We start from the raw sequence: 12,590 nt of genomic DNA on the forward strand, positions 1-12,590 counted from the left end.
TCTCACAGCAGCCTATGACAGGGTTTGGCACCGTGGTCTCCTAGTCAAGATCTCAAGATGCCTGCCTCCATGGGTGGCCAACACTATATCGTTTCTTCTCCAAAACAGAAGATTCCGGGTGCATCTGGGTGACAAGTTTAGCAGATGGAGACTTGTCTCAAGTGGCCTCCCCCAGGGCTCTGTTCTGGCTCCTACGCTATTTAATATTTACATCAATGACCTCCCAGAAACTTCTTCAAGGAAGTTCATCTATGCCGATGACATCTGCTGTGCAACCCAGGCATCCAAGTTCGACATCCTTGAGGAAACACTCACGAAAGACATGTCTCTGATATCTGATTACTGTAAAAAATGGCGACTAATCCCTAGCACTGCAAAAACGGTATCATCTGTTTTCCATCTACACCATGCCTCGGCTTCGCGTGAGCTTAATGTGCAGCTTGGCGATACGAGAATCCGACATGAAGCCCAGCCAGTGTATCTTGGCGTTACTCTCGATCGCACTCTGTCATTTCACAAACATCTCATAGAAACTGCAGCAAAGGTGGGCGCGAGGAATAACATCATTGCAAGACTGGCCAGTTCCTCATGGGGCGCGAGTGCTTCCACACTGCGATCATCATCTCTGGCATTATTCTATTCCACTGCAGAATACTGTGCCCCAGTATGGTTCCGTAGCCCCCATGTCCACCTGGTCGATTCCAAATTATATTCCTCCATGAGGATAATTTCTGGAACTATCCGTTCCACCCCGGTTCCATGGCTGCCAGTTCTTAGCAACATCGCCCCGCCAGATATTCTTTGGGATGCGGCATCATCTAAGTTCATTTCCCACGTCTACGCTCGGTTCATTTCCCACGTCTACGCTCGACCGGACCTGACAATATACGCAGATATCCTCGCCCACCCTGTCCAACGCTTGACGTCTCGTCACCCAATCTGGTCCCCTACGCCTACAGTGAACTTCTCTGTCCCAGACTCTTGGAAAGAGAGTTGGCAGTCAGCTGAGGTAAAGAACAAACACCTCATCACATACCCCTGCAAGTGTCAACCCGGCTTTGACCTAGCACGTTATGATTGGGCCCCCTTAATCGCTATCGAACAGGCCATGGCTGGTGTGCCGCTATTTTCCATCGCTGGGGAGCCAGAGACGACCCGAACTGCCCCTGCAGCTACAGACAGACTATGACCCACATAGTCAACGACTGCCATCTCTACAGATTCAAAGGAGGTCTCGAAATTTTACATCAGGCTCAACCTGATGCTGTTGACTGGCTACGAAAGAAGGGCAAACGCTAGAAGAAGAAGAAATGCCTGGGATTATTATTATTATTTTTATTGTTGAAGTTACTGTTGTTGATATCATCGTTGTCATTGGATAGGACAGAGAGAAATGGAAAGAGGCTGCAGGGGGGTCACTTCACAGGTGGTGAAGCAGGTCTGCAGGTGTCTATCTTTCTCTCCGTCTCTCTCTTCCCTTCCTCTCTCCATTTCTCTCTGTCCTATCTAACAATGATGACATCAATAACAACAACAATAATAACTATAACAATAAAAAGCAAGGGCAGAAAGGGAAAATAAACCCACATGTGCATACATAATAAAGGACTAAAACCTTTTCAGTAGGGGGGAAAGAAGTCCTGTTCAATAGCTGACGATGGGTAGTCAATTGGAGAAAAATGAAACTGCACCAGTAATTAACACCATATGCCAAATTAACTCAAAATGGGTCAAAGATCTGGTTATTGGAACTGAGAACAAAAAATATAGAGAAAACATTGGTGAAAAACATCCACAATTTAACATCAGGCTCTATTTGGAGACTCATTGCTATGAGTAAGCAAAATTAAAACAAGGATAAATTACTGGGACTACATCAAATATATAAGGGAGTCGGGCTGTAGCTCAGCGGGTTAAGCGCAGGTGGCACAAAGCACAAGGTCAGCATAAGGATCCTGGTTCGAGCCCCAGGCTCCCCACCTGCAGGGGAGTTGCTTCACAAGCGGTGAAGCAGGTCTGCAGGTGTCTATCTTTCTCTGTCCCTCTCTGTCTTCCCCTCCTCTCTCCATTTCTCTCTGTCCTATCTAACAAAGACAACATCAATAACAATAATAACTACAACAACAACAAAAAAAACAACAAGGACAACAAAAGAGAAAATAAATAAAATATTTTTTTAAAAAATTACTGGGATTACATCAAATATATCAGCTTCTACGAATTTAACAGCTTCTTCTAAAATAAACAGACACAGACACAAACACACACACACACACACAAAGGTAACCCAGAATTTGGCAGAAGATACCTGGATGTCACACAACTGACAAGAAACGGATAACAAATGATAATAAACAAATCATATGACTCAACGATAACAACAGAACAGACTCATTATTAAATCACTAATAAAAATAGAAAAAAAAACAATCAATGTTCCTCCCTCAACAAGTGTATAGAGAACATGTTTTCTTTAGTATTTGTGTTAAGCTAGCTAGGCTAAATAAACTCTTTTCTAAATATACTACAGAATGGATGTAGAGCCTCAGAAAGTTACTAAGAAGGCACATAGCAGATAGTGTGCTTCTTTGTTTTTATAGATTTTTTTTCTCTTACTTTCTTTAAATTAGTGATTCAATAATGATTAAGAAGATTGTGGGATAAGAGAAGTACAATCCCATACAATTCCAGTCACCGTAGTTCCCTATACTGTCCCCTCCACTGGAAGGTTACCTAATCTTTATCCCTCTGTGAGAATGGACAAAAGATTCCTTTTTTTTTCCTCCAGGGTTACAGCTGTGGCTTGGTGCCTGCACTACAGTCCACTGCTTCTGGAGGTCATTATTTTCCATTCTTTTGTCTTTGTTGTTACTGCTGTGGTTATTGTTGCCATTGCTATTGTTGTTGGATAAGACAGACAGAAATCCAGACAGGATGGGAACACAGAGGTGGGGAGATAAAGACAGATACCTGCATACCTGCTTCACCACTTATGAAGTGCCAACTCAGCAGTTGCGGAAAAGGGGGCTCGAACTGGGATCCTTACTCCAATCCTGGAGCTTTGTGCCATGTGCGCTTAACCCGCTGCCCTAACACCCAGCCCCTGGACCAAAGACTTTATGGGGTGCAGAAAGTAGAGTTGTGACTTCTGTAATTCCTTCTCCACTGGACATGGTCATGGACAGGTAAGTCCATACCCCCAACCTGTTTCTGTCTTTCCCTAGTGAGGCAGCAGGGCTTTGGGGAGGTAAGAGTTATATCTTTTTTTCAGTCTCCTATGATTTCACATAAAAAATGTTGATTTTCTTAAACCTCTGGGGTTATTGCTGGGGCTCAGTGCCTGCACTATAATCCACTGCTCCTGGAGGCTATTTTCCCTTTTGTTGCTAATCATTTTTGTTATTAACACTGTTGTCACTGTTGTTGGATAGGACAGAGAGAATATGAAAGAGGACAGGAAGACAGAGACAGGGAAAGAGAGAGAGACACCTACAGTCCTGCTTTACCTCTTGTGAAGTGACCCCCCTGCAGGTGGGGAGCAAGGGTCTCCAACTGGGACTCTTAGGCCAGTCTTTGAGATTTGTACCATGTGTGCTTAAACCACTGCACTGCTGCCTGGTCCTCGATTTTTTTTTTCTTTTATAATATACTTGTTAATTTTTTACAAGATGCTTTCAAATTATTTTTTAATTTTATTTATTTATTTTCCCTTTTGCTGCCCTTGTTGTTTCAAATTCTTCATAACAGCTGACTCTATCTTTTCAAATAGTCTTTGAGTAAAGAATATTTCATGCTCCTAAGGGAGGATGGACAACATACCCTATGTTCCACCTGAGGATGATGGATCCTAAATTGGGGCAACTTGGAACATTCATACTCATGACCACAGAATGTGAACTCAGATCTATAGGGATGCAGAGGTCATATAGGCTCCTAAGATGAATATGGGCATCAAATCAGATCAAATTTTTGGGGCTTACAGTCATCAATATTTATACACCTTTCCCACATTTGGGAGCTACTCTCTTCCCTGATTCAGCTTTCTGGTCCTTTTTCCAGCCATGATATCATCTTCAGGATCTTCCCCCATAATCTACCTCTTGAATTACCGACTTTTATAATCAACATGAAATTTAATTTTAGATCTACTAGTGGGTGGCATTTCTTTTTAGAAAACTTAATTGAAGAGTTAGATGAGAATACAGAAACGACTGTTTATATTCATTAAAATTAGGCACCAAGAATGATCACGGGAATGTAGGGCTCAAAGACATCTCATTAACTCATTAACTAATCATATCTCTGCACATATTTGCAGGGATTTTTACATGAACTGTCTGTCACAAGGTGATAATTAAATCTCTGATTTGTGCAGAATGTAGGGAAGAGATGATCTGGCAAGAGGGAGATGACACACCCCATATTATTAAAGAGATTACCAAAAATTAACAAAAACCATGCACTTGAATTAAGTGAGGAAGAAAAGAAGCAACAATCTACACGAGAGACAAATAGTTAAAAGCCCTCAAAGATCTACTGTTTAACATTATGTTTTAAAGCACTGACATGATGGAGAAAAGGAATCATTTAGGTTTTTCAATCAATTTGTATTTTTTTCAGGTAAATAAAGTGTTTTTATTTCTAGGGAGGTGCTAAAATCAGTGAGAAAACAACATAAAATTGAAACCAATAATCAATGCTATAGTCTATAGAATTCTTAGTGAGATGCTTTTTCAGCTGAATTATCTAATTCATTCTTATTCTTTGAGTTCATCTGGAAGTATTATTACTATTTATTAGTGTTCTGGCCATTTCTCATAGATGTCCCAGTTTTGTCCTTCTGACCAAGTAGTTATGATCTCACAGAAAACATGTTTACTTATGGCAGCTGCAGTTGATCTTGAGCAAGGGAGAAAAGCTTCAACTAAGTATGAACAGGTGATGTGCAACTTAAAAGGAAATGCATGAATTTGATGTGTTACTCAGTGTTTTTGCCTTTTCTGGTGCAGTTCTTTTTTATACTCCTTAGAGAATCATTTCCTCCATTCCATAAATATACAAGTGTTTGTAAAAGGTTTCCATTTTTAAATAAATACATTAATATAATAATGAAAAAGAAATTGCAATTTGTTTTTTAAAAAACACAGAAAACGAGTCTAACATATCAAGAAAATAATTCACCAAGTAAAACGGGATTCATCCCTGAGAAACAGAAATGGATCAATATGTGAAGTCCAATCAATAAAATCTACCATGCCAGAAAAAGGGAGAGACAGAGAGAGAGAGAGAGAGAGAGAGAGAGAGGGAGAAGGAAAAGAAAAAATCACAACCTAGTAAACACCATTAAGACAAACCCACAGCTAACATCATTCTCAATGGGGAAAACCAAACAAGGATGTCCACTACCTCCACTGTTATTCACTATAGTCACTGAGGTCCTCACCACTGCAGCCAGACAAGAAAGAGATATCAAATATATGCAAATTAGAAAGAAAAATTAAACTAGCACTATTTGCTACTGACTGATAACATGTCTGGAGAACCTCAAGGCTCTACGGACAAACTACTGAAGTATTTAATAAATTTCATAAAGTAACAGGATATAAAGTCAATACTCATAAGTCTGTGTCATTTCTGTATACAAAAAAGTTAGAAGAGAGTAAAATAAAAGACTCAAGTACATTTACAATCAAAACCAAAAATATAAAATACCTTGGGATGTTCTCACAAAGGAGGTTAAAAAAATAAACCACACAAACACATAAAGGAAAACTATTGGGCACTGTTAAAAGAAATAGAGAATTTCTTTTCACACAAGAATTGAAGAACATTCCTCGTCCCTGGATTGGAAGAATAAACAATATTAAATGGTCTTTCTACCAAAACTAATGTACAATTACAATGCAACCCCTATCAAGACTCAGTGGCATATTTCAAGAAAATTGAACAACTTGTCTAAAAGTTTTGTACGTAATCATATTTTTCTGAATGCACAGTAATATTCCCATATATATAATATATATAATATATAACCCATAACTCCATACAGGCATTTATCCAAAGTACACTCAAATGTGAAGGGACATAGACACTCTTATGTTCATAGCTGCATTATTCACAATAGTCAAAGAGTGGAAGCAGCCTAAATGCCATCATCAGAAGACTAGCTAAAGAAGTTATGGGATATATATTCAGTGGAATGCTACTCTGCAATCAAAGAGAGATGCTATTGTGTCTTTCAGGACAAAATGGATAGAACTGGAGATGATTTTTTTTTATAGATATAAATAAAGGCATTAAAGACAACTCTCAGATGGTTTCACTCATGTGGAATATAGAGAACTGAAACATGAACTTGAAAAAACAAAACAGAATCAAGCGAAGTGTAAGACTTGTGAGAACTCTAACGGTCATCTCTGGGTAGTGGAGTGGTTGGGATTCAGGACTCTGGTGCTGGGTGTGAGATGGCACTATCCACTGGAATTTTACAATCTAATAATAAAATTTAAAAACACAAGAATCAGATAAAAATGAAATAAAAAGTGAAGAAAGAGGACTGGAGATGTATTCCATCAAGCAGGACAAGAATCTTGCCACACACGTGGTCCAGATTCAGGTTCTAGTACCATAGTGAGATACCACAGCACCAGAGCAAGTTTCAGAGAGTGGTCTTTCTTCCTTCCTACCTCCTTCCTCCCTTCCTTCCTTCCTTCCTTCCTTCCTTCCTTCCTTCCTTCCTTCCTTCCTTTCTTTCTTTCTTTCTCTTTCTTTATTCCTTGCTTCCTTTCTCCCTCACTCCCTCTACCTCTCTCTTCCCTCTCTATTATTATTCCTATTGTCGATGTTGGTAAAGTCAGAGAGAGATCCAGAGAAGAGGGGGAGACAGAGATGGAAGAGAAAGAAAGACACCTGTAGACCTAATTCACCACCTACCAAGCGAACCCCCTGCAGGTGAGGAGCCAGGTGCTGGAACCTGGAGCCTTATGCCAGTCCTTGCGCTTCATCCCTTTTGCGCTTAACCCGCTGCACCACTACCCAGGTCCCTCATTCTTCCTTTCTTTCATCTTTATATGTTGGATAGAAATAGCCAGAAATTGAAAGGGGGAGATACAGAGGGAGAGAGACAGAGAGACACCTACAGCCCTGCTTCACCACTGGTGAAGCTTCTTCCCCCCACCCCTGCAGATGGGGCTGGTGGCTTAATCCTGGGTCCTTGCACATTGTAACATGTGCCACCATCTGGCCCCAGCAGTGGTGTTTCAGTCTATCACTATATGAATGGGCAACGTCAGCTAGAGTGACGAGACATGCAAGAAGCCTGAGGTCCTCCCCACCGGGCCAAACAAAAGGAGAGGAAGAGGAAACTAAAGGTCTTGGAGCAGCAAAACTTCCTGGAAAATAGATGGGGACGATGGACGTTCCCATTCAAACCAGGAGGTGCAGCAAGTTCTGGGAGTTGAGCAGAAGAAAAGGACTGTTGAAGAGGTCAGGCAACAGCACCAAGGCCTCCACTGGCAGGAAACTGTGCATAGCAGGAACATGTAAGGAGGCTTAGCAGTCAGTCTTCAAGGCCTAGTTTATCAGATCAAAGCAGAAGGAAAACTCAGAAACTTCAAAGATGGTGTCCCAAAGAAGAAGCTGTTGAATAAAACCCTTGAAGATCACCTGAAACTTAAATAAAAAACAACAACAGGGCAGTGAGTCTATTCTGCAACACAGCCTGTAGTGAACATGGACATCCACATTAAAAGAGGTCTGAACAGCAGAAGCAGCAACAGGTGGGTGAAAAAACTCGCCAGCCAGGGAAGAGACCAGGGGGTGCTCCGTGGATCTTTGGAGACAAGCAAGAGGACCGAGTTTAACTGAATTTGGAGTTGTTCCTACATGTGATTTGAAAGGGTCACCTGTCCCCTAGTTAATCCACACTTGGGTACATTAAGCATGAGTGTGACAGACACTCTTCCAAGACTTCATGCAAAGTCTCCATACAGGTCCAGAGGTATGGTGTTCACATGAATCTTCACTGAGACTGGCCGCCCAGCTGGTGAGTGAGTCAACCCTGGGGGCTTTTTTGAAGTTATTTATTGCTGCTCATCATCACTGTACTTCGCTCTTGGTTTTAATCAAGTATCAAAGAAATTAGATTCGTTAACATTTCAAATGTGTACAATGAGAGGAAATGCTATGTAACTAAAAAGACTACTAATCACATTCTAGAAACTATTTTATTTTTCATTATCTACTGCAATTCACGTCTAGACCATCCCCCAACAGCACTGTTGTTTTATCTGATGTCTGCACACTGGCTTCTATATAGAGTCTACAAGGATATGTGGGCTGACTTGTTACTGTTTAACTGTTTGCTTTAGATTTTAAGATTCTTTTAACTTCTTTATCTCAACATCATTTTTTTTCAGTTTTGTTGTTGTTGTTGTTATTGTTTACTTTCGTCATCAGGGTTATTGCTGGGGATTGGTGCCTGCACAAGGAATCCATCATACTTTATATATTAATTTGCTTTTGTTGCTTAAGATGGCATCTTTAATCTATTTCCAAACTTACAATATTATGCTACTACATTATTATGATAATTGAATACAAAATTCTACCATTTTTAGATTTTATTTTTCCACCAGGGTTATCATTTGGGGCTTGGTGCTTCCACAATGAATCCACTGACCCTAGTGACCATTCATTTTTCCTTCCCTTTTTTTTTGGTTTTTGATTCCTTCATATTTGACAGAACAGAAAGAAACTGACAGGGGTTGGGGAGAAAGAAGGAGAGAGAAAGAGACATGCCTGCATCCTGGCTTCACTGCTCATGAAGCTTCTTCCCTGCAGATGGAGGCCAAGGGCTTGAACCTAGGTCCTTGCTCATGTCAATATGTGCACTCAACTGGGAGTGCCACTGCCTGAACACAGATGATTCAAGTTTTTAAAGGTTTTTATTAGTGGCTTAATATTTATTTATAAAATTATGAGACAACAGAAGTACAATTCCATTCCTTTTCTGCCCCTTCATTGGAAACTGCAGTGGTTCTCCCAAGGTTAAAGATTTGAGTTGACCTATTCCTTCTGTAAATAGTCATCTTCGAGTCACCTTCCCATAACATTTCTCCTCCCACTGGGAGTATGGACCAGAATTCCTTTTGCGGTGCAGAAGTTGAGAGTTCTGCGTTCCGTAACTGCTTCTCCTCTAAACATGGGAGTTGGCATGTTGATCCATACAACCAGCCTATTTGTGTCTTTCATTTGTGGTGCTCAGTTTTTTAAAAAGATATATATAACTGGGCTTTGGAATCTCTGAATGTGCCACAGGGACACTCTCTGATTGTGCTGAGAAGAGTCTTCAAGTCTTAGGAGACTAAAGTCCTTGAGTGTCAATCAGAGGCACACGCCTCCCCGCCCCAAATTGATGACTGGGTGAGAACAGATAAGTCCCCCACCTGCCAGTAACCCCTCCCACCGCCAGTCCAGTGGCAGGTGAGGTGGCCTCCCCCTGTGCACTCCAGCCAAAGGTGATGGAGGAGACAGCGCTTCAATCTCCCTAACTCAGCCCAGGCAGAATCTATCAACACTGAAGATGGTTCTCCTGGCAATACAAGACTGCCACCACTGATAAATCATGGATTCTGAATCCCAAGACCTTCACCGAGAGCGACAGGCTGGTGGGGTTCCCTAGCCAGGACAAGCCCAGAGTTTCCTGGGCCACTGCAGGCAGGTCCCCTCTCCTTGCCACCTCGCCCGAGCTCGCCATCCCCTCCCCACCTCTTGCAACTCTTCTCTCCTTTAGGCTCCCCAAGTCTAATTTGTCCCGACACCCCTGGCGCAGCGCGGGTGGGTGGGGCGAGGTGGTGGACAGTGGCCCCCCTACACACACACCCCAGCCAGCCCACCTGGGCGCACCTGCTGCCCCCTGGCCACAGCGCGCAGGGCTGTGCTCATCAGATCATTATTTCTCCAGCAAGTGAGCAAAGGGTGCGAGCGGCGTTAGCAGCTGCCAGGGGAGGCTTGGTTACAAAATCCTGCACAAGGTAGTGCCTGGATTAGCAACCAACCCTAAAAAAGTCTGGCAAGCTCGCTAGCACTTGGAGAGCTGGGAGTTGGCCACCCCCTGCCGGCGCACGCCTTCCCCACACCCCAGTCACCACAGCCAAGGCCACCCCGCACCAGCGACCCCACACCTCTCCTTTCCCGCGGGTCCCAGAGAGCTTCACCACAAGGAACTGACCAAGGAGGTTTGGGGGGGTGCGATGTGCCGCCTGCCCCACAACCACTAAGGCGACTGCCCCTCCAGCGCTGGAACCCGAGTCCCAGTCAGCATGTAGCCCTCTCGCTGGTCAGCCCCTCCATGGGTCTCCTGGCTACTGGGCTCACAGGGCTGAGGAGGGACCTTCGCACCTCCGCGGCGCCCCACTCGGTGCCCGCCATGCACCCCAGAGCCCGGGACCCAGGGCCCCTCCATGGTGCTGGACGCGCGCTGGCTCCGGGCACTCAGTGCAGCCAGGGCGCGGGGCCACGCTGCCAACTCTGGGTCCCAGGCACAGGTGCCAGAGGACCTGCTCTGGCTCGGGAGCAGCAACTTACGCGCTCCCGCCCCCACGCAGTCTCGCGCAGGGTCCCTTCCCACACCTGCGCTCTGCGGGGGACCCTACCCCGCCACCTGCCACCCCCTCCCGCGAAGGCGCCCGCGCCCAGACCTGACCTGGCCCCGCAGTCGCACCTTCCTCAGCATGGACATCCTCCAGTGCTCCAGGCTCAGCAGGTGCTGGGCCACATTGCAAGCGGGTCCCTAGGCGGACGTCGTAGTCCAGTTGCCTCTGAGACTCGAGGCTCCGTTGGTCAGTCATTCAGGGTTCGAGTGGGTCCAGGGCTGCTTCCTCCACTGCCGCCTCGCACTCTGACCGGGCTCTAGGCTGGTTTAGGTCCTGCCAGCAGTTGGCGCCTGTGCACTCAGTGCCCAGGGAGGCACCTGCGCACTGGGGGGGGGGAGCTTGTGCGAGCTCCACCCAGAGGGGCCAGCCCCCTGCATGCCTAGGGGGGCGCTCAGCCCCTGTTGCCTCGCACCACGCGCCCCAGCCCAGGCCCCTGGCCCGCCCGCCCTCCTTCACCCCACCCCCGAGTCCCTCCAAACAGACAAGTGCTGTGAGGGGACCAGCAGGGAAAGCTGGGACATGGGGACCAGGGAGGGTCCCTGGGAACATGTCCCTCAGGGGCTGCGGCCTCCACCGCAGTGCGCTGGAGCCCAGCCCCTGGAAAAAATCCATCAAGAAGGGCATTTTGTGGGCCCTTCTATGACCTTGTCTTCACCATAAAGCAGTGACTTTGGGATAGCCCCAGTCTCTGAAGGGAGGCTAAGGTATCCTGCTCTGCCACTCAAAAAACACTGTGTCCTGAAATGAGTGCAGCCTGCAATGTTCCCAGCTGTGACCATGAGCTGTGAGCTCAGACCAATAGGGACTTGTATTAATAATCACACTAATAGGGACATGTATTAATAATCACACTATGAATCCCAAGGTATGCGTTTTCACATTTATTGAAAATATTTTATTAAAGATGTCCAGAGGGGAGTCAACACCATAGCAGTCTAGCAAAAACCAAACAATGCATACATAACATTCCTGACTTCCATTGATGCTACAAAGCAATAGTAATTAATGTTACATACTGTAATGGAACAAAACCAATTTATAGACCAACAAAAGGAAATTGAAATTTCATAAACAAACCCATATGAGTGTACATAATAAAGGGAAAAAACCTTTTCAGTGGGGGGGTGGGAGGGAAAAAGACCTCTTAAATAGCTGATGCTGAATAGTCAATGAAAAATGAAACTGCACCAGCCCTTAACACCATATGCCAAATAACTCAAGATGGATCAAAGATCTGGTTATTGGAACTGAGACTAAAATTTATAGAGAGGAAAACATTGGTGAAACACGTCCACAATTTAACATCAGGCTCTATTTGGAGACTCGTCACACTATGGGTAAGCAAAACTAAAACAAGGTTAAATTACTGGGACTACATCAAATTTAACAGCTTCTTCACATTAAAAGAAAATTTCATACACACACACACACACACACACACACACACACACACACAAAGGTAATGTGGAAATTGGGAGAAGATACCTGGATGTCACAAAACTGACAAGAGACTGACCACAAATGACAATAATTAAATCATATGACTCAACAATGACAACAATTAAACCCATTATTAAATCACTAATAAAAATAGGGAAAAAAACCAAGCAATGTTCCTTCAGCAACAAGTGTATAAAGAACATGTTTTCTTTAGTATTTGTGTTAAGCTAGCTAGAATAAACTCTTTTCTAAATATACTACAGAATGGATGTAAAGCTTCAGAAGGTTACTAAGAAGGTAGCTAGCAGATAGTGTGCTTCTGTGTTTTTATAGATTTTTTATCGTTTTTTTTAATTAGTGATTTAATGATTAACAAGATTGTGGGATAAGAGAAGCACAATCCCATACAACTCCAGTCACCAGAGTTCCCTATACCCTCCCCTCCACTGGAAGGTTCCCTAATCTTTATCCCTCTGGGAGAATGGACCAAAGATT

The sequence above is a fragment of the Erinaceus europaeus genome, unplaced genomic scaffold (assembly GCF_950295315.1).
Source record: "Erinaceus europaeus unplaced genomic scaffold, mEriEur2.1 scaffold_379, whole genome shotgun sequence".
NCBI lineage: Eukaryota > Metazoa > Chordata > Mammalia > Eulipotyphla > Erinaceidae > Erinaceus > Erinaceus europaeus.